Source organism: Halictus rubicundus, chromosome 13 (assembly GCF_050948215.1).
Source record: "Halictus rubicundus isolate RS-2024b chromosome 13, iyHalRubi1_principal, whole genome shotgun sequence".
Lineage (NCBI taxonomy): Eukaryota > Metazoa > Arthropoda > Insecta > Hymenoptera > Halictidae > Halictus > Halictus rubicundus.
In genome coordinates, this window is record NC_135161.1 from 5,332,672 (window position 1) to 5,360,491 (window position 27,820).

Genomic DNA, 27,820 nt, shown 5'->3' on the forward strand with positions numbered 1-27,820 from the left:
CAGTGATGTTGTCTAATTTTAGTTGTGATTTAAGTCTGAAGGATCTATTTATTTTAGGGAAAAAGGAGTCTGATTTTCTATAATCTATGGTTTTGATTAAGGAGTCCCAGTACTTTGTGTAGGATTTAGCGTATTCAAGTTTTAATAAATAGTTAATTTTTGCTAATATCTCTTTGAGGAATACGTCTGAATCTCCAAAAAGTAACATTTACTATAATGTTTCCAAAATTATATTCTTTTTGTCCATAATTAAAAATGACGTCTTCTTTGATAACATCTAGTACTTGTTAAATCATTCTGTGTTACATAGGTCCATTACTAACTTTGTTGTATTTTATATTTAATTATAAATCACTTAAAATATATTGTTTAATTAACAAAAACCAACTAAATGTTGTAAAAAATTAGTAATTATTCATATTTTATACAACTGTAAACATATTAATCCTCTGGCATCTTCTCCATTGCACTTGGACCGATTTGTTTAGTCTTTCCCAAGTGACTACAGAGTGCAACACTGCTTTAATATTTTTTAATTTTTCTAGATTGCTATCCGGTGATAGCTCGACTAAAAATATTGGCAGGCTTCTGTTGTTTTTTATCGAGTTGCGAGTTTTGAATTTGGTTATGCTCAGGAAATTAAGTCCTTCTATCTTTTGATTTTTTATGTTCGTTAAAATTTCTTCCGGATCAAAGTCGCCGTCTAGATTTTTTAATAAATCTACTTCGCATTTTTCATTTTTTGGATTGTATGTGAAAAATTTGAAGTTGTTATTTTTTAGTATAATACATATTTTTTTGTGTTCTACTACATTGTGTGTTTGTAGTATATGTTTATTGCTGCCAATATTCTTGATCGTAAAATTATCCGTTATGCCTGCATTTTTTATTGCTACGATGACGAATTAGGCGGCATGGTCGGTAATTATAGTGGAGGGTGGCTTGGCGTTGCTATAATCTAGACGACGCATCTATAATCTAGTGGATCGCACCTGGTCCGATTTGTTCAATTTTTCCCAGGTGATTACAGTGTGCGACACTATTCTAACGTTTTTGAATTTTTCTATTGTACTGTCTGGTGATAATTTCACTAAGAATATTAGCAGGTTTTTTGTTGGTTTTTACGTAGTTTCGGGTTTTGAATTTGTTGACGTTTAAAAAGTTAAGTCCTTCGATTTTATGGCTTTTCAATTCAGATAGAATTTCCTCCGATTCTATATTTTGCATTTTTCGTTCTTGGGCGTGTAAGTAAAAAATTTGAAATTATTGCTTTTGGGAAAAATACAGAATTTTTTGTGTTCGACTATGTTGAAGGTTTCTATTATGTGCATGTTGCCGCCAATATTTCTAATAGTAAAATTGTCCGTGATACCTGCTTTTTTTATTGCCGTTATGACCGTTTTTGCAGCATGGTTGGTGATCGTGGTGGTTTGGCGCTGTCGGCTTTTATTGCGCTTTTATCCGTCTTTTGTACCGATGGCACCTGGCACTTCTCGGCAGGGTTGAGTGTTGAGGTAAAGGGTTGAGCCGTGTCCGTCTTCTTCGATGCGCTTGGGGTGTCCTCGCTCGGTCTGGGCCTTTTCTGACCTACGATGGCTGCGTCCTTCCGCTTCTTTTGGGCGACCGTTTAGGTTAATGAGGGGTAAGGTTCGTCTACCTCCAACGCTGCGAATCGGTTCGCGTCGGTATTAGAAGCTTATAGCACAGGATTTTGACGTTCGTATTTACAGTGGATCAAAAAAGTATTGGCACACCCAGTTTTCTTAGAATATCTTTAACACCATTCCTACCGCGACCGGTCAAATGACCGTTTTTAAAATTTCGATTAGAATGTCCTATGTACAACCTAATTGAATCGCCTTTGAACTTCACGACTTTTCCTAAAATATGCGTATAATACATTTTTCAATATGTACTTCTTTTTTTATTGTTTATTTTCTGAGAAAAATTTGTAGTCTGTCTTACCTACCACGACCGGTCATTTGACCGGTAGAACGATTTATATCTTTTTGTAATAGTATTCTTTCAAAGACTCAATTCCGAAACTATAAAGTCGTTACAAACGAAAGGTAATGCAGTTGTGGCATGATTTTAGCCGAAAAGTGCCTTCCAGGGACTGCTTTACGGCACTTCAAAGTGTTTAGAGTTCTCGCTCGCCTATCGGCCTCGCGGTGTTTATTTGCATGATTGGTATTCGAAGCGGTCCAGAATCTCGGATTTTCTTACACCGTCTTATCTACTATGATTATAAAATAAATAAAATCATAGCCGAAGGGGATGCCTAGACGTCTTCTCACGAATTCAAATCGGTAAAGTCTTGTGACCTGAACAGAGAGCATCAAAACGTGAAAGTTCCAAGGAGCATATTCGGCAGTCTTTTACTATTTTGTATTTTTATTCTATTATTATTCTACTTTTATTTTATATTGTATTACGTGTTGTAAGTGTCATTTTCAAAAAAGTGAACAAACCAACAATACTTCGTAGTAAGTTTCACATTTTGTCTTTTGTTCATTTTTTTATCAATCTTGATTTACATTTTTAGATTTTAGTTTTTATTTTATCCCTTGAATATTCATTCCCAAAATGTCAAGACGTTCGAAATTTTTGATATTGAAAATGACAATGCGGAAAATTATGATCTATTTGAGAACGACTCGAACACCGATGAGGACGAAGAGAATGTTTCGAGCGTACGTAGAGGACGAAAGAGAAGGAGATTTTTAGTTAGTTCCGATAGTGAGAATGAGGAAGAAGTAATCGAAACTGCTGTAGACGGAACTGTTTGGCAAGAAGTAAAAGAATGATCTAATCCTGGAAGAGCACCTATTCATAATATTTTTAGGGGAACATCACGCCCAACAGGGTATAGTAAACGAAATATTATGCGGTGAAAACGAATAAAATATACATTATATACTCCTAAATAAAAGAAACTATATTTTTATACAGTCAAATTGGCTATTATCTTCATTCTATATTAAAAAATATAAGTTGTGCTCTCATTTGACCGGTCGAGGTAGGAATACGTGAAGTGTCGGTACGAATAGTGTTGAACTACAAAATACATTATCAATATTAACTATGTTTATTAGTGTTTTTTGACACACATAAATAGTACGTTTACTGAGAATTCTCAATGATTTGTTATAAGGAAGTAAAGCGAAGAAAACAAAAAATCCATAGTAAAAAAAAAGTATTGGCACACGTGTGATGTTATCGAGGAAAGCACAATAATAAACAAGGTGAAAAATATTGAACTTACCTAATATTTGGTGTGCATCCCTTTGGCATTAATTACGGCCTGTAATCGATTAGGCATCGATTCGACAAGTTTTTGCGTAATTTCCGATGAAATGTTGGACCACTCTTCTAAAAGCGTCACTTTTAGGTCATTTTTATTCTTTATTTCCTTTTTTCGAATGATTAAATCTAAAATATGCCAAAGATTTTCTATCGGATTAATATCCGACGATTGAGGTGGTGTAGGGAGTTGGTTTGGTACTGTAATAATCATTTTCTTGGTTTCCTTGCCGTGTGCTTCGGGTCATTGTCTTGTTGGAAAAAAAAACTTTCCGTTTATGCCCATTTTTGTTGCACTCGTTAATAAATTATTTCTGAACACGTCGATATACAAGATGTCTGCATTCATTATACCGTCAATAAAAACCAAATTTCCTACTCCATGATATGACATACAGCCCCATACCATGACGTGACCACCACCGTGTTTTACTGTAGGAATAATATTCTTTTGGTTTAATTCGGTGTTTGGTTTTCTCCATACAAATCTTTTTCCATCAGAGCGGTTTGTTCTCGACGCTACCAGTTTCCTTAAATTTTTTAATTACATTTCTCACTGTCGAGAAATTTTATTGAACAATTGGTTGCAAACAAATAACTGACCGTAACGGATAGCGGTTGATGAACGACTGGGAAGAAAACATACACGCACGAAAAAAAAAAAGAACGAGAAACAGCAGCATTCGCATCAAGGCGGACACACACCGCGCGGATTCCACGGGCACGCACAACGCACCCGCAACTCGCTCACATGCAAACACGCCGAGCTGCTTCGAGCACAATTTCGCCTCGAAATCCTTTCAACACCCTCCCTGCTTGAACAGCTCAAGCGTTTACATGCTTGCACGCTTACACATTCCGAGACAACTACAAAGAAAAACAAAACGGCTTCTCGAAAAAGGCTTTGTAAATATATCGGCACGCTGTTCCTCTGAGGAAATGTATTGGACGCTCGACTCATTTGCCTCCACCCGCTCTCGAATATAATGGAGTTTTATGTCAATGTGCTTGGTGCGCTTGTGAAATTCTGGATTTTTAACCAGTCCGATTGCACTTTGATTGTCCAAAAATAGCATCGTTGGAGAATCCTCAAGACTGTATAGATCCTGTAACATTTTCCTCAGCCAAACGGCCTCCTTCGCAGCAGCCGCTGCTGCGACATATTCGGCTTCAGTGGTGCTCAGAGTGACAATCTTTTGTCTCTGACACGCCCATGTCACCACTCCGCCACACAGGAAAAATGCGAAACCCGAAATGGAACGTCTAGTGTCAACGTCGGCAGCATAATCGGAATCGGAAAAACCAACGAGATCCATTTCGCTCTCATGCGCTTGATACAGTATTCCGAAATCAAGAGAACCCGATATGTACATACATGAGAATTCTGTTGACTGCTTGCCAATGAGAGTTATCATGGGCACTCGAAAATTTGCCGACATTATTTACCGCGAACGCGATATCTGGGCGCGACACGATCGCCAAAAACATTAGAGAACCCACTGCCTCGCGGAAAGGCACATCCCGGAGCGCACGCTCGTTCTCGCTTACTGCACACAATCTCGCATTCAAGTCCGCAGGTACACACACAGGCTTCACACCTTTCGTACAAAATTTTTCGACGATTTTTGTCGCATACGCCGTTCGATGAATGAACAATTTCTTTCTCACACGATCTCGCTCAATCTGCAAACCAATAAAACAGCATGAATCTCCCATTTTTATCTCAAATGATTCACTCAATGCATTCAACACGATTCTCAACGCAGTCTGTGACCTTGAGGCAACGAGTCCATCGTCCACGAAAATGGCAAGGAGCACTTTTTCACCGTTTACTGCCCCCCGAAAAATGCACTTGTCACTCTCACACTGGCTCAGACCGAGCCTCACAATCACGTCACTGAGCTTCTCGTTCCAGCATCGCGCTGCTTGCTTCAGCCCATACCACGGCTTCATCAGACGGCACACCACCGGCTCGTTCGCTGCGACGTTTAAACCTTCGGGAACTTCCATGAATATTTCTTCCTTCAGGTCACCATGAAGGAACGCAGTCTTGACGTCAAACTGCATAAGATCCATGTCCAGCTGTGTCACCACTGCCAAGAAAACTCGAAGGGAATCGTAACGAATGACAGGAGCGAATGTCTTCTGGTAATCTATACCCTCGCGTTGACGAAAACCCCTGGCACAGAGTCTCGCCTTGTACCTGATGGGCCTTCCTAGAGCGTCTTGCACGACCTTAAACACCCACCTTGAATCGAGGGGTCTCATGTCAGGACTCCTTTTCTCAAGTGTCCAGGTCGCATTGTCCTCGTGAGATTTCAGCTCTTCGGCGATGGCTTCTTTCCACTGGTCCGAGTCCGGACCTGTGATTGCTTCACGATACGTTAACGGCACGTGATCAACGAAGTTTGCCTGGTATCTTCGCACGGTATGATCCCGGAGACCATATGGGCCAATACGCGTCGTGTGGTCCTGCGGTGCTGTCGTAGCATCTTCTTCCTCTCTTTCTTGAGACTGGACCTCCTCTTGTACAATATTCGGAGCATGCGACGGCAGCTCAATCTCGCTATTCACACCGTCCAGTTCATACTCCGTTCCAGTCTCTCCCTCGTTGAACGTGACGTCTCTAGACACCGTAACCGATTTCGTTACCGGGTCGAAAATGCGGTAATTCTCGGATGAATCTTGATATCCGACGAAAATACCCTTCTTTGACTTCGCATCAAATTTTCGACGGAACTGTTTCGGCACATGGACGAACGCTGTGCAGCCAAAAACCTTTAGATGTTGCACGTTGGGCCTCACACCCTCCCACAATTCCAACGGTGTCTCCTCGGGATGGACTCTGGATACGATCCTATTTTGCAGATAAATATTTAGCTGTGTTCACTGCTTCTGCCCAAAGGAAGATGGGCAGATTCTTCGCTTGCAGCATCGTGCGAGCAGTTTCGACGATCGTACGATTCGCTCGTTCTGCTTTCCCGTTTTGCTCGGGTGCGTACGGAGCAGAATTTGTCATGGTTATTCCTCTATTCGCGAGAAACCTCTTCACGTCTGCATTGACGTACTCGGTACCATTATCACAATGAATTCTCTTAATTGCTCGACCGAACTTGTTCTGCACCAATTTTGCGAATTCCGTTAGTTTTTCGCTCACTTGAGACTTGCATCTCATAAAATAAACAGTCCCGTAGTTCGATGCTTTGTCGATGAACGTGAGAAAATACTTCGCTCCACCCGGTGTTTGCGCAGACATGGGTCCGCACACGTCCGAATGAAAATATTCACCGACTTGCCACAGTTTCTCTCCATTCGAATCTCTCGAAGGCGTTCGATGAGACTTCCCAAATTGACAGGCATCGCAGAAGAAATCGTCAATGTCTGCGAGTTTCACACCGGCAACTAACTGTCTAATCACCATGTCCCGAAGAGTTTGCTTATTCACATGCCCGAGTCTCTCGTGCCACAGTCGAAGACTGCGAACTGGCATAGTGACATTCGCCTCTATCATGTCGCGGCAGCCGGTTTGAATCACGACGAACAACATTCGGTAAACGCTGTTCGATTGTTTGTGTCCTTCGGCGAGAACTCTTCCGTTTTTCGCGAACCACACGCGATCACTCGAAAAAGTAACATCGAAACCTTTCGCGGCACACACACCGACTGAGAATAAATTCTTTCGGATTTTTGGCACATAAAGCACATTTTCAATCACTGAAGAATGCCAAGCGCCGTTCACGAGTTTTCTTATATCGATCGAGCCGACACCCTGAACATTGCAAACACCGTTGTCACCGAGAACCACTTGTTCCCCAACGGATGGCATAAAAGACGCGAACCATTCTCGCCTATGCGTGATGTGTCTTGACGCACCACTGTCCGAGAGCCATATGTCGTCCTCATCCATTTCCGTAATTAGGTCAGAAAACCTCCGTGAACTCGGATTGTCGTCCATTTTGGATGCCACGAATGCACACTCCCCGGATGAATCATTCCTCGTTTCACCTTTCGTCTTCTTTTTCCGGCATTCCCAGGCAAAATGTCCTCTTTTGTGGCAGAAAAAGCACTCCATATTTGCTTTATTCCCCTTTCCTCTGGTTTGGGCTTTGTTTTCCTTCTTCTTCACTTGAGGTTCTCTCTCTCTCTCTCGTTGCGGCAGCAGCGAGTGCCGTCACGGCCTCGTCATCCGTAGCGTTTCTCGCTTCTTCTTGGATAAGCCGTTCCTCCAAATAATTAATCGTTTGTCGTCTTGGATCAACGCTGTCCCATGCAGTCCTCAGAGCATTATATCTTGGGGGAAGACTCGCCAGAATTTTCGCCATTATCGCAATGTCCGAAACTGTTTTACCTAAATCGGCCAGTTGGGCCGCCATGTTCTGAATTTTGGCCACATGTTGCACGACAGAATCATTTGCCTCCATCTTGACTTCGTGAAATCGCCGAGTCAGAACCAACTTATTCGTCTCAGATTTCTGCTCGAATATCGCGGATAATTTGGTCCACATTTCGCGCGAACTTTTGCATGTTAAAAGGCTTTGCATGTGTACCGGTTCCAGAGCCGATGAAATTAGAAACATGGCTTTGGCGTCATCCTTGCACCACACCTTCAATTGTTCGCGGTCGGCCGCCGCACAGTGGTCCAAATCGAGAAATTCAGTGACTTTTGGCCCGAAAATGAACTTTCATGTATCGATACCTGATCAATGAACATTGCTTCCCAAATGTCCATAGACCTCGGAAATGGAGAAATTAGTACAATTTATTAAATATTATAGTTGTAATAAATATTGAAAGCTGGACATTTTAAAAAGAGTATTTTTCACGAGAAAAATTGCTTCACTTTGATGCGATGCCCTGACATTCCTATTTAATATTTTCTCGCGCTTTTTTTTTTAAATTAAAGAGCAGATTTTTGCGATCAGAAATCGTGTCTTACATTATTAATTAGTCTGCACAATGTATTAAAAGTTAATGCTGGACTAAATGGAGAAAATTAAAAAAATTTTTTATATTCGGTAAGAGATATCTTTAAAGTCCCAGGAAGTCCCAGTTTCTAACAAATTGGACTATTTTCAGTACACCTTCCTCTATATGATGGTATACAAATTATTTCCGCACTCTTTCGCCTTTGCAAATTATAGCAGTTTAAAACTGACAATGTTACGTCGCGTCGCGTCCCCTTAGTACTGCGGAACAATTTGTAGCGCTATATGATTGGTATCCCATGCCTGCTTCAGTCCATAAGTTATTAATGCATGGTGCAGATGTAATAAAACACGCATTATTACCAATCGGACAATTATCGGAGGAGGCTCAAGAAACACGTCACAAAGACTTTAAACAATTTAGATACAAACATACAAGAAAATCAGACAGAATATTAACAAATGAAGATGTATTTTGCAGACTTTTATTGACATCGGACCCGCACATGTCAGCAATGCGAGTGAAATCATGTAAGAAAAGAATACAAAATTTAGAACCAGAAGCTGAATTATTAATAATTAAATAATAGAAAAGGCAGGCTTTGAAATGGATGGACTATAAAAAATAATGCTAGACAAAACCATTTGAGAATGAAGACTGACAAAGTATAAACAAATATTATTTTTTCATATTTCATGTTATTATTATTATATTATAAAACCATCATTGTTATCACATTTTTATCGCAAAAGATTTACAAAAATGTTACTAAATTATTTTATATTATATACAATATTACAAATATTATCAATTATTATAAAAAATATCTTTTGACACAGTTATGTGACGTTTTTACCTTACCCGACTCCTCAAATTTACATTTTTCCCAATTCATTAAACATTGCATGTGTGAAACAAATATAAAATACACACTTAGAAAGAAAAAATGGTTTGGAAGATTGTATTTAAACAATTTTTTTTTTTAGTGAAAAATATCAATGAAAATTAATAAGAAATTATTGTTTAACAAATTTAAAAAATATTAATTTTTCTTTAGTTCAAATTGACTATTTGTTTAATGAATTTTAGTGCAAATTTCATCCCGATAACTCTTATGGTACAAATGTTATAACAAAAAGTCACTGAATTTCTCGATTTGGACCACTGTGCGCCGCCGGCTTGACTCGCGTCCCGTTCACGACGTCGTCGATACCGCACGCGATGAATATCGCATTCATCTGAAATTTCCAGATTAGGAAATTCTTCCCGTTGAACTTCTCAACGTTTCGCGTGGAGATCGCCTCCGACATCTTATTGCGAACGGGGAGAAACAAAAAAAAAAATTTTAGAGACGCACTGCTATCCGATCTGCCGAATCACACGGTTCACCGAATCACACGGCTTATACGCTACCCGTATACGTGTTTCTAACGTGTGTGCCTCGCGCGCGTACACGTTTTTTATCTGTCCACAGAGATTGCGTTCTCTGGGCCCATAACCTATTGAACAATTGGTTGCAAACAAATAACTGACCGTAACGGATAGCGGTTGATGAACGACTGGGAAGAAAACAAATTTAAATTTAATGAATTACCGATTTTTCGGTAACTTTCACCACTTTTGTACAATGAAATAATTTTATTTCGCACGCACAAGGATAACTCGCTCTTCTTCACAGACATGATTCTTGTTCAAAGTGTAAACACAAACTGATTGTGTTAACTGAGGGAAGCAATTCATAACAGTGTTTATGTTTACGTTCCTAAAACCGAATTTGTCGCGTACGAAAACCAGTAACACTTAGCCTTATAGTAAAACCGTATATCTGTGCCTATACTTTTTTGACTACGGAATTTTCGTTTTCTTTACTTTACTTCCTTATAACAAATAACTGAGAATTCTTAATAAACATGCTATTCATGTGTGTCAAAAGACACTAATAAGCATAGTTAATATTAATAGACTACTTTATAGTTTAAAGATATTCAAAGAAAACTGGCTGTGCTAATACTTTTTTGACCCACCGTAGAAGCTTATAGCACAGGATTTTGACGTTCGTATTTAGGTCCTTACAATAGAATAGTCTTTTATTAGCTAGGAAGGCTTTCTGAGCTTTATCTATTTGTATATCTATGTGGTTGGAGTAATTTAATTTGAAGTCTAGGTGTACGTCTAAGTAGCGAACCACGTTTTTATGGTGGATTTTTGCTGATTTGTTGTTGGAGTTCTGCAAGTGAAAATCTTTGGAATGCTTTCTTACGTCATAATTGGCATCGGATATTGTGGAGATGTAAGGTCGGAAAAGTTTCGCATTTATCGACGTTTATCTTGAGTTTCCATGTGTGAAAATAATCTTGGTTTTTGTATTGTCGAGGGCTTGTTGTTGTTGACGTATATTAATAAATCGTCTGCAAAAGCTATTGCTTTCTTGTATGGTTCGCTATTTAAGCCCTACATTTGTAAGAGTTCTTATATGTATGCTGAACAGGATGGGGGAATTGATAGTGCCTTGTTGCAGGCCGTTTTTTATATCGAATATTTTTGTGGCGGTGTTGGTCCCCTCTGTTACGCGGAACGATTTTCCGTGTAGCATGTTCCACAACATTTTGATGAAATGAGGGGGGGGGGAGATACTGGCCACTATACTACCGAGGATCTTATGGAATATTATTTTTAATCGTGATACACGAGCGACGACTGCTCTAATCTGTTTGATTTTTGCTCCGATTTCATTAACGCACGTTTCATGTTATTATCGTACATTTATATATACCTGTCGCTCCAATTTGTTACTACAAATATCTCCAAACGTGAAAGCTTCGAGAGAGCACAGTACAAAGCAGGTGCTTCGGATAGTAGAAACAGAGCATCCGAAATTTCGGAGCAGAGGACGCTTAAACTCAATTCGGACACGTGGTGTCATTTGAAAACAAGCCTTCTTAAGGATCTCGAGTGGTCCTGTGGCGACTGTGCACATCTGGTCGCGCAGCTTGAGAACTCGCCCACTTTCCGTCTCTAGTATCTCTCTTTTTCTGCTTAACCGGTGACACGACACCGTGTTTCCATTCCTTCGTCAACCAACATTAATTAATTAACAGTTTACACGTGTTTTCTTCACTCCACTCTGCACGCGAGTAAGATGCACTCAAGAACAACAAGGCGCGCATCGATTTGACCGCGGTGTCGTTAACTCTTTGCACTCTTCACTTAGATCCTGGGTGCTGGATTCATTCCTCGGATTCCCTATCTGGTATGCAATTTGATCGATACAGATTTTACGGAAACAAAAGTTTTAGATATTGTGGTGGTCTTCAAATTCGAAATTGTAAAATGTAAAAATATGCTTGAAAATCAAAAAGAAATTTGCATCGGCCGGGAATCGAACCTTTTTTTTTTTTTTAGAAAGTTTTTATTTGCTCATTTATTACAATATTTATAGTGTTAGGTGCAAATAAAACTACAAAAAAAACAACCTTAAATATATCAGTCTTCTGAAGTATGAACTCTTTGGTGCGTCGCTTCATTACAATATTTGTGGAGGGTAATAAACAGTAGGGGGCGCTTATTCGACTATCGACTGAGTCCGTTTATGTCGAGCTGTATTTATATCGCAGCTTAAAAAATAAAATTGCAAAAAAAAACCCTGTTAAGTAACTTAGATGAATGTGTGTGTATGTGAGTGTGTGTGTGTGGTTTATATACAAGTGTGTTGTGTGTGCTTAATCTAAATTAACAAATTGCCTAGTGACTAGAGGCTAGGTTATGTTTATATGTTTACATATCACACTTGGTTATCTAGGTGTGTTATACTTATTAGATAATTGCACTTGCTTAATTGCACGTTTAGATTAATTTGGCTACTATTGTATTAGGTGACGTTTCCTTGTCAGTTTCTTCTGCGTTTTCGCCTCCTAAGTTCGTCGATGAATTTACCATCTACTGTCAACCACCAGTATATATTTGACAGGCGGTGGAAATCGTTTCTGTCCCTGTCGGGTAAAGTGGTGGAGTACTTTATGTTGGGGGGGTTCGAGGTATGGTTGTACCTAAAGGTTTTGTCAGCTCTGTTTCTTGCAGCATGATATATTATCGGAATGTTCATTTCGTCTTGTATTAGACCCATCCTGTCTATGTGGGTGAATGCTTGTGGGGGTATATATCCTGTTATCATTCTCTCTTCTATATCAGGTGTATCTGTGTTCATTATTTCTGAGCTATGGTGTGCCTGATCAGTGATTCCATTGCTGTAAGATGGGTTTCAATTTCTTCTGTTGTTAGGTTTCTATTATGCGGTATGTCTAGGTTATAGTTTTTGGACAGCTTTTTACTGAACTGTTTCCATTTCGTCTTCTTGAAAGTGTATCTGCGTGCATCGATTGGGTTGATGGATTCTGTGCTGCTTGGTAGTTTTACGGTGAAGATGAGTGCCCGGTGGTCGCTGTTGTAGTATGCCGTAGTTATTTTTTTGTTGGAGAGGTCAGGGATATCTAATCTTCCATCTACTATACCTAGATCTAGATATGTGTTAGCACTGGGAAATGTTGGTGCGTCTGGTGGGAGTATTATGGAGCGGTAGAATATTGCTGCAGTTGAGATTTCCCAGTTTTTAAGCATTGCTCCCTTTTTATTTGTGGATCTGTCGCCCCACAGTGTGTGTCTGGAGTTAAGGTCGCCGGCTATCACATAGTAATGGTTGTGTTGGTGTAATTTTAGCTTATCGAATAGGTGGTTTAGTTCTTCGATATAAATTGCTCTATCTTTGTTGTTGGCGTATGCTGCGATGATGTAAATGTGTAAGTTGTGCTTTAGCTTGATTTTGGTGATTGTATATTCAAGTATCTGGTTATTTCTGGATGATGGAGTGTAGATTGTCTCGTATGGTATGTGTGTTTTAATTAGGATTGCAGTACCTCCACCAGTGCTGTTGTCTTGCCGGTCATTCCTGATTATGTGGTAATTGGAGAATTGCAATTTGTATCTTTTCGATAGCTTAGTTTCGGAGATTAAAGGGATGTCAATGTTGTTGGCGTTAATGAATTCCAGTAGGTCGTAACGCCTGTTGAGGGAGACGAGTGAGTTAACATTTATGGCGGCTATTTTGACCTCAGGTATTGTAAGGACGTTGTATGGTGTGTTAGTCATCGTGGAAGTTGAATGTATCATATAGTTCATTTATCTTTATTGAGTTGTTGCTGATAGCCTGGATTATGGGAGCCAATTGTGAACCTATAGCATCAGTAATTAACTGTTTTATTTGTTCCATGAAGTTATTTGGGTTTGAGCTGGGTTGAGTACCGTAGTTTATGCTGGGGTTGATGTTATCTGCGAATAGGTGTTGCACATTATTGGGGTTTGACAACCATGCGTTCGGTGGTGGTGGTGCTGCTGCGAAGATTGCGTTATTGGTTCTTTGTGGGCCTGCAGTGCTATTGCGATGTATAGCCTGCGAGCTGGTGCTCTGATGGATTTTATGAATTTTCTCTTCTCTTTTATATTGTTTCATTTGTTCCTCTTTGGATTTAATGTTTAGGAAGAACTGATAAAATGGGCAGCCACGATACGAAGCAGGATGCCCATATGCCTCACAATTAACACAGTATAATGTTGAGCGATCAGAGTTCAAGGGAATTTTGCATTCCCCCGGATTATGTACTTCCTTGCATTTGACGCATCTATATCCTAAGTTGCAGTTGATGCTAGTGTGTCCCAGCCTTTGGCATTTTTTGCACTGATGTAATTCCTTTTTCCTGAGCGTTTCCCATTTAATTACTTGGTGTAGTAATGTTTTTATTTTGATCAGTTCTGTGGTGGAGCTATCGTTTGTAAGTTGAACTAAAAAGCTATATTGGTCCTTGTTGAGCTTGTTCAGATTAATTTTGGCTATTTTTTGTATGTTAACTTGGGGTAAGTTTAGCTCACTTATTTCTTTGAGGAGGTCCATTTCAGTAAAATTTCCGTTAATACCTTTTATGATGAGGTTCTTAGGTTTGAATTGTTTCGGTGTGTACGAGAAATATTTTATTTTGTCCTGTGATAGTTGTTCCTTAGCTAAGATGAAGGTGTCTATACTTTTGCAGTCAACAGTATGAGCTAGTTCCTCCTGCTGTTTGATGGAGAATTGGTTTTTCAATTGGGTTGATTGTTTTAAGGAACCAATTAGCTCTGTGATATTAACATTCGCCACGAATATAGGTGGTGGCTTACAGCTGTTGGTTGACTTATCGTTCCTATGGGTGTTCTCCAATGTGCTTGTGCTGGGGTTATCGCTTTGTGTATCAGTAGGATTGGCTACGTGTGATGGAGTTTGAATATCAAGCTTTGCAAAAATGTTGTCTGCTAGTATAGTGCCAGGGCTTGCTTGGCTAGTGCCTATCTGGGTTCTGAAGGTTTTCTTCGGGAGCTTCCATTCCCTGGGCGGGTTCGAGGTAGGTTGCATTAATGTTTTCTCAGTTATTTGAGATAATGGTCTTTTTTTAGCCGTTAGGTTAGGGGTGATGGAGGATGAACGACTGTTGAGCTCTTTGAGTGCAGCTCTGGCTAATTTATCTGCTGTGAAGGGTTTGTTTAGCATTTGATTCAGAAACCTGTTAGAACGGAATTTTATGTTTGTATTTGAGTGCCCAGGTGGTCTATTTTCCTTGCTTGTGCCTGGTCGGCTTTGCTCAATGTTGAAGTCCATTTGGTTTTGGGTAGCTGTGTGTGGGGTGGGCCCCTCTCCCTTGTCGTTCATGATGAACCGGTGACAGGGTAGGGGGGGCCGTATGGGCGCGCGGGCCTTTCTCCTTAGCTGCCCGAGCGCGCATGCGTCGTACGGTGCAAGCAAGATGGCCGCTCTAACCTACCGCGTATTGATGAGAAATTTGGCTGAATACACGGCGAGGACGCGTTAAAATTACGAGACTTGTTAGCGCCAAAGGAACAGAGTCACTTAAATTTTACACTCCACACTCCCGACTCATGCTCGAAGCGCACTTCCAAAGTTTCCCTTGTATACCTGCGTCGTTGGCCGCTCTCTCGGTACGTCTTACCCCAACGAGGGTTCCGCCGGGAATCCGCCGGGAATCGAACCTTTTTTTTTTTTTTAAAAAGTTTTTATTTGCTGAGGTTTAACACATTTTTACATCAGAGGCGCAAATAAAAATACGAAAAACAACAAATATAATACTGTTGTTAATATATAACAGTCTTATGAGGTAGGAACATCTTTGGCGCGTCGCTTCATATCATTATTAGTAGGGGGGTTGCACAGTAGAGGGATTAATCGACATGTCAATAAAGTTCTAATTGTCGATCGATATTTTGACACAGGCGAAAAAAAAGATTAAGAAAAAAACCCGTTATAATATCTAGAGTGTGTGTGTGTGTGTGTGTGTGTGTGTGTGTGTGTGTGTGTGTGTGCGCGTGTGAAAGTATGTGTGTAGTTGCTTTATATATACAGTGACTCACGAAATTGATCAAATACTTTCCTTTGCCATACTTTTTATTTAATCAAAATGTAGTGACTAATTATAGATTTTTGGAAATGCATCTGATCAATAACTGAAGTTGTTCTCTTAATAAAAAAAATACAGAACGTATCGGAAATATTATTTATTAGAACAATAATTAAACAATAAACAGAATACTGAATTTGATCAATAACGTGACTTAGCATCTAATAGTTTTAATATTTTGTATATCCGCCTTTGGCATCAATAACAGCTTGAATTCTCCTGGGCATACTTTCAACGAGGTTTTTACATTGTTCACTTGTAATTTGGTTCCACTTGTTCAAAACATTTTCCCATAATAAAGACAAGTTGGAATTTGTCTCTTGGAAATCGGCCATGTCTTTTTTTAATTGGCTCCAAAGATTTTCGATTGGGTTTAGGTCTGGTGACTGAGGTGGCCATTCTAAAACATTAAACCCTTTACTTTGGAGCCATGATTTGGTAATCCGAGCCGTATGTTTGGGATCATTATCGTGTTGGAAAATGGTATCCCTTATATTTAGTTGCAGCTTTTGCATACTTCCTACCAAGGAAGTGTTTAAAATATTTACATAATCCTTTGCCGTCATTCTCCCATCTATACGATGAGCCATACCTACACCTAAGGCAGTCATGCAGCCCCATACCATAATGTTTCCTCCTCCAAATTTTATTGTAGGACGAACAAGTCGCCGGCTTAACTTTTCATTTTGTTTTTTCCAGATCCATTCTTTTCCATCAGACCCAAATCTATTTATTTTAGTCTCATCCGACCAAATTACGCGTTCCCAGTCTTGTAAAGAAAAGTTTACGTAGTGTTTGGCAAATTTTAAACGTAACATCATGTGGCGTTTTGTTAAGAGCGGTTTTTTCACTTTGGCTCTTCCCTTCATACCAGCTTCTCGTAATGCTCTCCGAACTCCTTCAGCACTAATGTGTATGTTATCAAATGTTTTCAACCTATTTTTTATTTGTACGGCATTATCTACTTCTCCTGACCTTATAGAACGAATTATACTACGCTTAATAGTGTCGGAAAGTTTCGGCTTACGGCCAGCTTTATTCCTCGTGACATTCTCTGCATATTTTTTTCTAATATTGCTAATCATTCCTACCGAACATTGATATTTATTTGCTAGTGTTCTATGTGAAACACCTGCCTTAAGTTCTTTTACGATCTCTTGTACGACGTTTTGAGCGATTGGTTTCACTATACAAAATATTATTAAATATTAATAAAAAAATAATATCGTATAAGCTATTACACAATTCGTGCGTACTTACTGACTATTATATATTACTTACTGACTACAGTTGAATAATCTAGTGTATAATAAGCGAAGAAAAAGGTTAACAGGAACCAAACAAAATTCTTACACTTTGAAAATCTAAACTCACAAAATCGATCAAGTGCAGCAAGCAACAGTTCGGACACTACTAGCTAGATCTGAAGGACCAGATCAACTAACATTGTATTCAGCGTCAAGGGGAGATGTAAACAAACAACCTACGTGACTTTGTTCAAGCGTTAACTGTCCTAAGAAAACTGTATTTTAAGAAAAACTAGAAACAAACTACTATGTGATCAATTTCGTGAGTCACTGTACATATGTGACTATTGTACACTTAAACTAGGTTATAATAAATTCCGTGAGTAGCGGTTAGGTTAAGAACTATGTCTTTGGTATATAAATCTATATATTAGGTGAAGTAAAAAGTTCTGAGCGCTTTTTCGCTTTATTTCGACGATGAAATTAACATAGTTAGGATTATTCGATTTAGATCAAATATGCGCCGTTTTGTTCGATAACTTTTGTCCATTTTGAAGGCAATTTCATAATTCCGCGGTTGAAGAAGTCCTCGTCCCTATTGGTAAAAAACTTGACCAGCTCATTTTCACAAGCCTCTCTTGAGGCCAGTTTTGTACCATCAAGAAAATTTTGCAAATTCTTGAAGAGGTGATAATCGCTTGGTGCCAGGTCTGGACTATACGGCGGATGCGATAGAACGTCCCAGCCAAGCTCTCGGAGCTTCTGACGCGTCGTTAAAGATGTGTGCGGCCTGGCGTTGTCTTGATGAAAAACTACACCCTTCCTATTGGCCAATTCTGGCCGCTTCTGGTCGATGGCCTGCTTCAGTCTGGTCAGTTGTTGACAATAGAGGTCCGAATTGAGTGTTTGGCCCGATGGGAGCAGCTCGTAGTGGATGATTCCCTTCCAATCCCACCAAACACACAATAAAACTTTCTTGGCCGTTAATCCAGGCTTGGCGATCGTTTGGGCCGGCACACCGCGATTGGACCACGATCTTTTTCGGCTGTTATTCTCGTATGTGACCCATTTTTCATCGCCAGTCACCATCCGCTTCAAAAATGGGTCGATTTCGTTACGTTTCAACAAAGAATCGCAGGCATCAATTCGGTCCAAAAGGTTCTTTTGCGTCAATTCATGTGGCACCCATACATCGAGCTTCTTCTTGAGGCCTGCCTTATGCAAATGATTCCAAACGGTTTTCTGGCTAATCTTCAGTTCCTGGGCAATGGAATAAGTGCTTACATGCCGGTCCGACTCGACGATTTCCATGATTTTGTCCACATTTTCGACGATTGGCCTACCAGAGCGTGCCTCATCTTCGACGTCCATATTACCAGAACGGAATCGTTGGAACCACCGCTTTGCTGTTGCATTCGATACTGTATTGGGTCCATAAACAGCACAAATTTTTTTGCCTGCCTGCTCCGCCTTTTCACCTTGGTCGTAGTGGTACTGAAGAATGTATCGAATTTTCTCTTTTTTTACCTCCATTTTCGAACGCTGTAACACACAACTGGCTTCACCAAAACAAAAAACTAACAAAGACCTTTATTCATGCGTAATATCACCTTGAAATTGCCGTATACTATGACTCGATACGATGTGAACATCGTGAGATATGGCTCGCTGAAGACATCTAGCGAAAAACGCTCAGAACTTTTTACTTAACCTAATATATGCTAGGAGCTTACATACTAATTATAGTATACTAAATTGCACATGATAGATTGCACACTTTAATAAATCTAGGTGATCAATGTGACGCTACATTAATTTAAATGACGCGTCTCTGCTCATTTTTTCTACGACTTCTCCTTCTAAGGTCATCTATAAATTTAGCATCTTCTACTAGCCACCAGTATTTTTTAGACAGACGGTGAAAGTCGTTCTTGTCTCTGTCGGGAAGAGATGTGGAATATTTTATAACTGGGGGGTTCGTGGTATAATTGTACTTAAAAGATTTGTCCGCCCTGTCTCTTGCTGCGTGATAGATTATTGGAATATTCATGCTATCTTGGATTAGCCCACTTTTGTCAAGGTGCATAAAAATCTGAGGGGAGATATGCCCCGATGCCATGCATTCTTCTGCGTCAGGTATATCAATATGGAGTAGGTCGGTGAGGATTTTGTTCTCTGTGTCTGGGATACTTGCAAAATAGTCACGTATTAGTTTGAGGATGTGGCAATCGATACGGGGAATATCGGCAAGGTTGTATATGGTTTTGCTGTTTATATAGTGGTTGTTGAAAGTCTTTCTGTAGATGTGTAAGGCGGCTCGTATACAGTTTCTTTCGAATTTACGTATCCTTTCCATGGTTGCAGCGTTCATGTTCCACCAGATGGGGGCGGCATACGTTATTATGGGACGTATCAGGAGAAGGTAGCAGATTATTTTTGCTCTTTGTGAGAGGGAATTATTGAAGAAGAGTCTGCTGTATTTTCTGAATAAGTTTGTGGCTTTCTGTAGTTGAGTATTAGTGTGAATGTTGAATTTAAGAAGGTAGTCCAGTTGAACTCCTAAATATCTGACACATTTTTTGTGTTGGATTGTGAAGCTACTATTGTTGTGTTGAATTGAGATGCGAAAGTTGTTTATATGGAAACGTTTGGAACTGTTTATAAATCTAAGCGGTTTATGAAAGAGGATTGTCTCACATTTGGAAGGGTTTATCTTTAAATTCCAGTTAAGGTAGTGCTGGTTTAGATTGTTAACTAGCTTTTCAAGTTTGTCTTGGACAATATTTGGGTGACTGTCTGCTACTAGATTTATGAGATCATCTGCATATGCTGCAGAATACGTGTTATTGTTTGAGTTGAGCTGAAATAGATTTGTGATACTGTGAGTGAAGATATTGAAAAGTAAGGGGGAGTTGACTGTACCCTGAGTAAGGCCTTCTTTTATGTAATACGTTAAAGTAGAGAGATGTTCACCGTTCCAGGTGACAAATCTCCTGTTTGTGATCATTCTCCAAATAATTTCAATGAGATCAGAGGGGAAGTTGAGATCGTTTAAAATATAGATAAGGCCATTTATCCACACTGAATCAAAGGCCTTTTCAATATCTATGAGGCATGCTCCAACTGTTTCATTTTTGTGAACATGCTTGGTGATAATGTTTGTGATTGAGTGGACTGCGTGGATGGTGGAGTGCTTGTGTTTGAATCCAAATTGTGTATCCGGAATGATTCTGTTGTTTGAGGTGTGCTGTGTGATTGCGTTGTGTATGATGGCTTCAAATACCTTGCTGATGGCTGGGGTGAGACTAATGGGTCTATAACTAGCAATGTCATCAGGCGGTTTACCTTTTTTAATAATTGGAAGGACTTTGGCAGTCTTCCAGCTGTCTGGGAAATATCTGCAGTTAATACAATTATTAAATATTACTGAGTACGCGGTTATGAGTTTATTGGGCAGATGTTTGAGAACAATTGGAGGGATCTCGTCGAGGCCAGATGAGGATTTATTTGGCAAGTATTTTAGGATGTAGCTGGTGTAATAAGGGTTACAGAATAGCGAATTATCTACTCTATTTGGACTAATTGCTGTGTTGGTATCGGAGAAACATGTTATTGTTGAGTTACTATTGAGGTTGTTTGTAAATGTATTGGTTAACTGGGATGATTCTGTGTCTACTAGTTTTTTAATTGATTTGGAAGAATTGGTATGTCTGGGGGAGTTGATCGTCTCATAGTACGCACCAATTATGTTTAATATGTCAACTGAGTTTTGTATATAAAATTCATTGTTGTGACATATGAAATCCTCTTTTTGGTAGTTACATCGAGATATTAAATTTTCGTTTTCTTTTTGAACTGTAATATGATCAATTTTAAGTTGGGCTTTTGGTCTAAAGAATCGATTTATCCTAGGAAAAAAAAGTGTCTGTTTTCCTGTAATCTATGGATTTGATTTGCGATTCCCAATATTTTGTGTACGACTTGGCATATTCTAGTTTTAGTATGTAATTTATATTTGCAAGAAGTTCTTTATGGAATGCTATGTTATGTTGGTGTGTATTGAAGTTGAGTTTGTATAGTCTGTTCAAGGAGGTTAGTACGAAGGATTTATATTTATGGAGTTTTTTGATTTTGGTATTGACATAATTAAGGATGTTGTCGTTGGGTTTGTATTTTGGAACTACCTGTGCTATGGTGATCTTGATCGCTGCCTCAATTTCTGCAAGGTGTGCTTCAATTTCATTCGTTGACAGGTTTCTGTTGTATGGGATATCCTGATTGTAGTTTCGGTTAAGTTCTTTCGTAAATTTTTCCCATTTTGTTTTCTTAGACATGAATCTATGAGTTTCATCCGGGTTGACTGTTTCCAAGGTGTTGATCAGGCTGGCAGTTAGAACTAGGGCTCTGTGGTCACTGTTGTAGTGCATCGTTGTAACTTTGTTGTTGTTGAGGTCGGTGAGATTGACCCTTTCGTCTGTTATGCAAAGGTCTAGGTAAGAGTTAGCGCTTGGGAATGTAGGTCCGTCTGGCGGTATTATTTTAGCTCGGTATAAGAGTGCTGCTGTATTTTCCCATTTTTTGAGCATTGCTCCTTTTGTGTTTGTATCCCTGTCACCCCATGCTACATGTCTAGAGTTCAGATCTCCTGCAATGACGTAATAGAGGTTTGGCTGGTGTAGTTTGAGTTTCTCAAAAAGGTAGTTCATTTCTTTGATGTAGATGGATTTATCTTTGTTATTTGCATATATTGCTATTATGAGCAGCTGGTAATTATTTTTCAGATTGAGTCTGACTATTGTGTATTCTAAGATCTGGTTGTTCCTGGCTGAAGGGGTATGGACAGTCTCATATGGAATGTGATTCTTGATTAGGATGGCGGTACCACCTCCCGCTTTGTTGATCTGTCTATCGTTCCTTATAATATTATAGTTAGAGTATTGGAGTTTGTATCTGCTTGCCAACTTGGTTTCGGATACTAAAGCAATATCAATATCATTAGCAATAATAAATTGGTGCAGATCGTATCGTTTGTTGAGGGAGACAAGTGAGTTTACATTAATTGCTGCCATTTTCAGCTCAGTTATTGTGCGAATGCTGAAGGGTGTATTATTCATCGTTAATATTAAAGGATTCGTACAATCTGTTAATCTTGGTTGCATTTTGGTTGACTATATATACGATGGAAGCTAATTGCGAGTTTATGGTTTCAGTGATCATCTGTTTAATTTGATCCATGATATTGCTAGAGCTTAGGTTAGGTTGGGTTTGGTTATCTGAATTAGAATTGGAGTTACTTCTCGGGAATAGGTGCTGGCTGTTGTTGGCATTAGAAAGCCATGCGTTAGAAAGAGGAGGAGCTGACTCGTTGGGTAAACTCAATGCATGATGAGAGACTGTATTGTGGTAACGCTGCGCAGCCTGCGGATTTACTTTTTGATGTATTTTTTGAATTTTTTCTTCTCTCTTGAGTTGTTTCATCTGGTCGTCCCTTGCTTTGACTTCCAGTAAGTATTGATAGTAGGGGCAGCCACGATAGGATGCAGGGTGCCCAAAGGTGTCACAATTAACACAGTAGATTGCGGTACGATCTGAATTCAGGGGGACCTTGCATTCGCCAGGGCCATGGGCATCTTTGCATTTAACGCACCTGTAGTCCAGGTTACAATTAGAGCTGGTATGACCCATTCTTTGGCACTTCCTGCACTGGTGAATTTCTTTTTTTTTTAAGCGGCTCCCATTTTACCATTTGGTACATCAGGGTTTTAATTTTAATTAGTTCGGTGGTGGAGCTATCATTCGTTAGTTGGACCAAAAAGCAGAATTGATCATGGTTGGCCTTGCTTAGTTTTATCTTCGTTATTTTTTGAATTTTTACTTGCGGTAATTTGAGATCCGTTATTTCTTTGAGCAAATCAGTTTCGTTGAAATTTCCATGGATGCCCTTCAGAATGAGGTTCTTCGGTTTTAATTGCTTAGGTGTGTACGAGAAGAATTTAATATTATTCTGAGTTAGGTGTACTTTTACAAGGTTGAATGCATCCATGTTTTTGCAATAAATAGTATGGTCTAGTTCTGCATATTGTCTAACCGAGAATTGGTTACTCAAAGGTAACGATTGCTTAAGGGTATTAATGAGGTCTGTAATGTTAATGTTACCAGCAAATATGGGTGGCGGTTTACTGCTTCTGGTCGGGTTGCTGCTATTCGAGCTGTCTTGTGTTGAAACTGTGGGTTGATCAGTGATATTAATTGTTGAGGGATTGGCTGCGTCAGCTGGAGTTGCATTGGACAGTGGTAAAAATACGTTGTCCGATATAATATTATTCTGTTCCGTGTGGTCGGTGGTTGGTTGACTTTTAAATGTCTTCTTTGGCTGAATCCAGCCTGAGCTCGGGTGAGAGCTTGATTGCTTGATGTCTTCAGTTGACCTTGCTAGCGGTCTTTTTTTTTTTATTAGTTTTGGAGTGACTGAGGAAGGGCTTTTATTGAACTCCTTTAATGCAGCTCTGGTTAGCATATCATTTGTGAAAGGTTTGCTTAGAATTTCCCTCAGAGAATGATTTAATCGAGACCTATGCCTCGAGCTTGTGCCCGCGGGGGGCACATTTTCCTTGCTGGAGCCCGGCTGATTGTGTTGATTAGGGCGCTCCATTTGGAGATGTGTATTGTATCCAGGGGCGAGCCCCGCTTCCCTGACGTTCGAGTTGACCGTCGGCGGGGAAGGGGGGGCCGCGTGGGCAAGCTGCTGGGCCTTCTCTCTGATGTTCTAGGAGGCGCATGCGCTAAGCGGAGCGGTACAATATGGCCGCCTTATCCCTTGGCATAGGGATGGATCGCAAATTGGTATATTATGCTAACACGGCAGGGCAAGCACCGAACTTATTATCAGTAATAGTCTCAGACCGCTAAAACTGAACACTAAACACTCTTACATCACTCTGTGGGCTTTAAACAGGATGATTAATACACTATCGTACGGAGCTCTTGTCACGCGTGTTACTGTTACGGAAGCTGCGCCCTCTTACCGCCGGGAATCGAACCCGGGCCGCCCGCGTGGCAGGCGAGCATTCTACCACTGAACCACCGATGCTCACGTGCAACTCCGGTTCTCAGGTGCTGAGCAGAAGAAATATTTTCCATGTTACATAATCAATAACTGCTCCTTTCTCCATTGCTGTATGAACGTACCATTTCGATGACCTACTTCGTCTCTTATTATTTAAGAGAGTGTACTAAAGAAAAAAAAAACGAGAGATAGAATGGACATAGAAAGAAATAAAACTCGTACAATTGTTTATAAGATTTTCAATTAAAAAAAATATAAAAAAGAAATTTGCATCGGCCGGGAATCGAACCCGGGCCGCCCGCGTGGCAGGCGAGCATTCTACCACTGAACCACCGATGCTCACGTGCAAGTCGGCCTCTCAGGGGCTGAGTAGAAGAAATATTTTCCATGTTAGACAATCCATAATTATTCTTTTCCTCCAGTACATCTATAAATTGGAGTATAAACGTACCATTTTGATGATCCGTCCTTATTATTTAAGAGAGTATATTAGACAAAACCAAGAAAGGAGAAATATAACGGGCATAGAAAGAAATAAAACTCGTACGATTGTTGATAAGATTTTCAACAAAAAAAAAAAAAAAGAAATATAAAAAGAAGGAATTGCATCGGCCGGGAATCGAACCCGGGCCGCCCGCGTGGCAGGCGAGCATTCTACCACTGAACCACCGATGCTTGTGTTTTACTCAACTCTGGCTCCAGTTGGTCTGGCAGAATAGTTGCTCTAATTTCTCTATCACAAATAGCTATAAGCTACCCTCGTAGAGTAACATCGTCGCTGAAATTTACTAAAATAATTCGAGTAATTTTCGGTATGCCGATCTACGTTCTCCAGCATTGCCATTTGAATCTCTCTGTTCAGGATTAACAGTGTGAAACGAGCATATCGCTGGAGGTCGAGGCTAGACCGAGACAATAACGAATGGCCCTCGTCAGTTTCGCCGATGACTCTGGTTCAGGGTCGGCCGTTGCACTTTCGTGGCCCGAGCATAACAAAGAGAACGAGCCGGAGAGGACGACTGTCTGTTCTCGTGTGCGTTGGCCCGCGATTTAACGTTAAGTACCGGGGCTCTTGCCATCCGTGTGAGCGTTACACGCGATTCTTGCGGTGATACTTCGAGCAAACAGTTCACCACCCAAACTTATGCTCGGTAGTCCGTAAGGAAAGACGCTAGAAAAATATGGAGGATACAGTCCCATATTCGAAATTGTCCCGAATGTTATTTCCCGATACAGAGACAGAACGGTAACACTCGAACCGAAGTGAAAGTCGAAGGGGGATGACAATTTATGACCCTAAGGTCCTCGAAGTAGTCGTTCTCTTCAAGCGCTCGCCTCATGTTCGAATTTCCGAAAGGCCGGAAGTGGACCGGCCACTCGATGCACGAAAATATACGACGGTCTGCGGGGCTGCGTCGTGTTGCGCTTCAACGATCCAACATTTGGGACAAATTACAAACGGTGCCAACTCCGGCGTTGCAATCCGTTTTGCCGACACTCGTTCACGATCGTTTGCAACCGTGATTTCCGGTGGTCGGAGCGAAAATCCTGGCTGCGATCGACTTTAGGACGATCCGGGACTCCGGGCACAATGGCTGCCGGCAGAACCCGAAGGAAAGCTCGCCGATAGGACAAGTATTCGACTCTGATATCCGGTTTGTCGAGGAACGAAGTCAATGCACCTGGCCGGGCCCGACTCTCTCGGCTCTCGGCTCTCGGCTCGTCGAACCGATCCTTTAACTACGTCTCTCCCTCTTACGCAAGCGAAACGACTCGGCCGTTTCACTCGCGATCCTCTTACTTTTTCTTCTTTTACCTTCCCATATTTTCTCTCTCTCTCTCTCTCTCTCTCTCTCTCTCTTTCTCTCTCTTGCTCCCTCTTCTTTCGCTTTTCTACCTGAGCTTGCGGAGCGAGAGAAAAAGAATTGGTTTTCGAGATGCGGCGACCGACCGTAACGGTCCCCTGGCATTTGTCGGAGACCATAATCCGCCTGGAAAAAGCCCTGCTCGTGCGTGTGCACTCGCTACAGACGTGTCAGTGTGTCAAGCAACAACCGTTTGCTGCACCAAGATCCTGAGCTTCCATCGCATCTCAGGTCCATCCGAAAGGATTAACTCGTATTTCCATTTGCCTTTTGGTCCCTTTCGTAGCTACCGTAACAACAAGTGCATCGATGTCAATTAAAAAGGGAATACATATTTATCACGTACCTATTACAGATTTAAGACTGAGCCTACCAAGTCTTAAAAGCAGGGACCAAAAATAACAGTCATTCTAAAATTTTCTACGATAAAAATCATTAATAAAAAGTTGATTATTATCGAAATTTAAGATAATCTACATAAAATGTAAAGAAAAAAATTCGGACTTTTTGGTTACAAATAACAGTTATTAGTGTCCAAAAAATTGTATCCGCCTCTATAACTGTTATGGATGAAGAAAAACTGTTCCGATTGCTCATAACAGTTATCAATGAGAGAAGTTCATTTCGATCGCTCATAACAGTTATCAATGAGAGAAGTTCATTTCGATCGCTCATAACAGTTACCAATGAGAGAAGTTCATTTTGATCACTCATAACAGTTATCAATGAGAGAAGTTTATTTCGATCGCTAATAACAGTTATCAATGAGAGAAGTTTATTTCGATCGCTAATAACAGTTATCAATGAGAGAAGTTCATTTTGATCACTCATAACAGTTAACAATGAGAGAAGTTAATTTCGATCGCTCATAACAGTTATCAATGAGAGAAGGTCATTTCGATCACTCATAACAGTTATCAATGAGAGAAGTTCATTTCGATTGCTCATAACAATTATCAATGAGAGTTCATTTCGATCGTTCATAACAGTTATGAATGACATAAATTTATTTCAATCGTTCATAATAGTTATCAATGAGAGAGGTTTATTTCGATCGCTAATAACAGTTATCAATGAGAGAAGTTCATTTTGATCACTCATAACAGTTATCAATGAGAGAAGTTCATTTCGATTGCTCATAACAATTATCAATGAGAGTTCATTTCGATCGTTCATAACAGTTATGAATGACATAAATTTATTTCAATCGTTCATAATAGTTATCAATGAGAGAGGTTTATTTCGATCGCTAATAACAGTTATCAATGAGAGAAGTTCATTTTGATCACTCATAACAGTTATCAATGAGAGAAGTTCATTTCGATCGCTCATAACAGTTATCAATGAGAGAAGTTCATTTCGATCACTCATAACAGTTATCAATGAGAGAAGTTCATTTCGATTGCTCATAACAATTATCAATGAGAGTTCATTTCGATCGTTCATAACAGTTATGAATGACATAAATTTATTTCAATCGTTCATAATAGTTATCAATGAGAGAGGTTCATTTCGATTGCTCATAACAGTTATCAATGAGAGAAGTTCATTTTGATCACTCATAACAGTTATCAATGAGAGAAGTTCATTTCGATTGCTCATAGCAATTATCAATGAGAGTTCATTTCGATCGTTCATAACAGTTATGAGTGACATAAATTTATTTCAATCGTTCATAATAGTTATCAATGAGAGAGGTTCATTTCGATTGCTCATAACAGTTATCAATGAGAGAAGTTCATTTTGATCACTCATAACAGTTATCAATGAGAGAAGTTCATTTCGATTGCTCATAACAGTTATCAATGAGAGAAGTTCATTTTGATCACTCATAACAGTTATCAATGAGAGAAGTTTCTATTCGGTCGTTCATAACAGTTATCAATGAGAGAAGTTCATTTCGATCGCTCACAACAGTTA

At 39.9% G+C, this 27,820-nt stretch overlaps 1 protein-coding gene, 3 non-coding genes and 1 pseudogene across 6 annotated transcripts in view; 1 reads left to right on the plus strand and 4 right to left on the minus strand.

Moving 5' to 3' along the window:
- The window catches only part of Dora (zinc finger SWIM domain-containing dorado), a 493,890-nt gene that overhangs the window by 371,638 nt on the left and 94,432 nt on the right, over nt 1-27,820 (plus strand). The window lies entirely within an intron of this gene.
- On the minus strand, nt 17,436-18,597 carry LOC143360131 (histone-lysine N-methyltransferase SETMAR pseudogene; annotated as a pseudogene).
- Trnag-gcc (transfer RNA glycine (anticodon GCC)) lies at nt 23,989-24,055 on the minus strand. The gene has a single exon. It is a non-coding gene; the product is annotated as a tRNA-Gly (tRNA).
- Trnag-gcc (transfer RNA glycine (anticodon GCC)) lies at nt 24,304-24,374 on the minus strand. The gene has a single exon. It is a non-coding gene; the product is annotated as a tRNA-Gly (tRNA).
- Trnag-gcc (transfer RNA glycine (anticodon GCC)) lies at nt 24,640-24,710 on the minus strand. The gene has a single exon. It is a non-coding gene; the product is annotated as a tRNA-Gly (tRNA).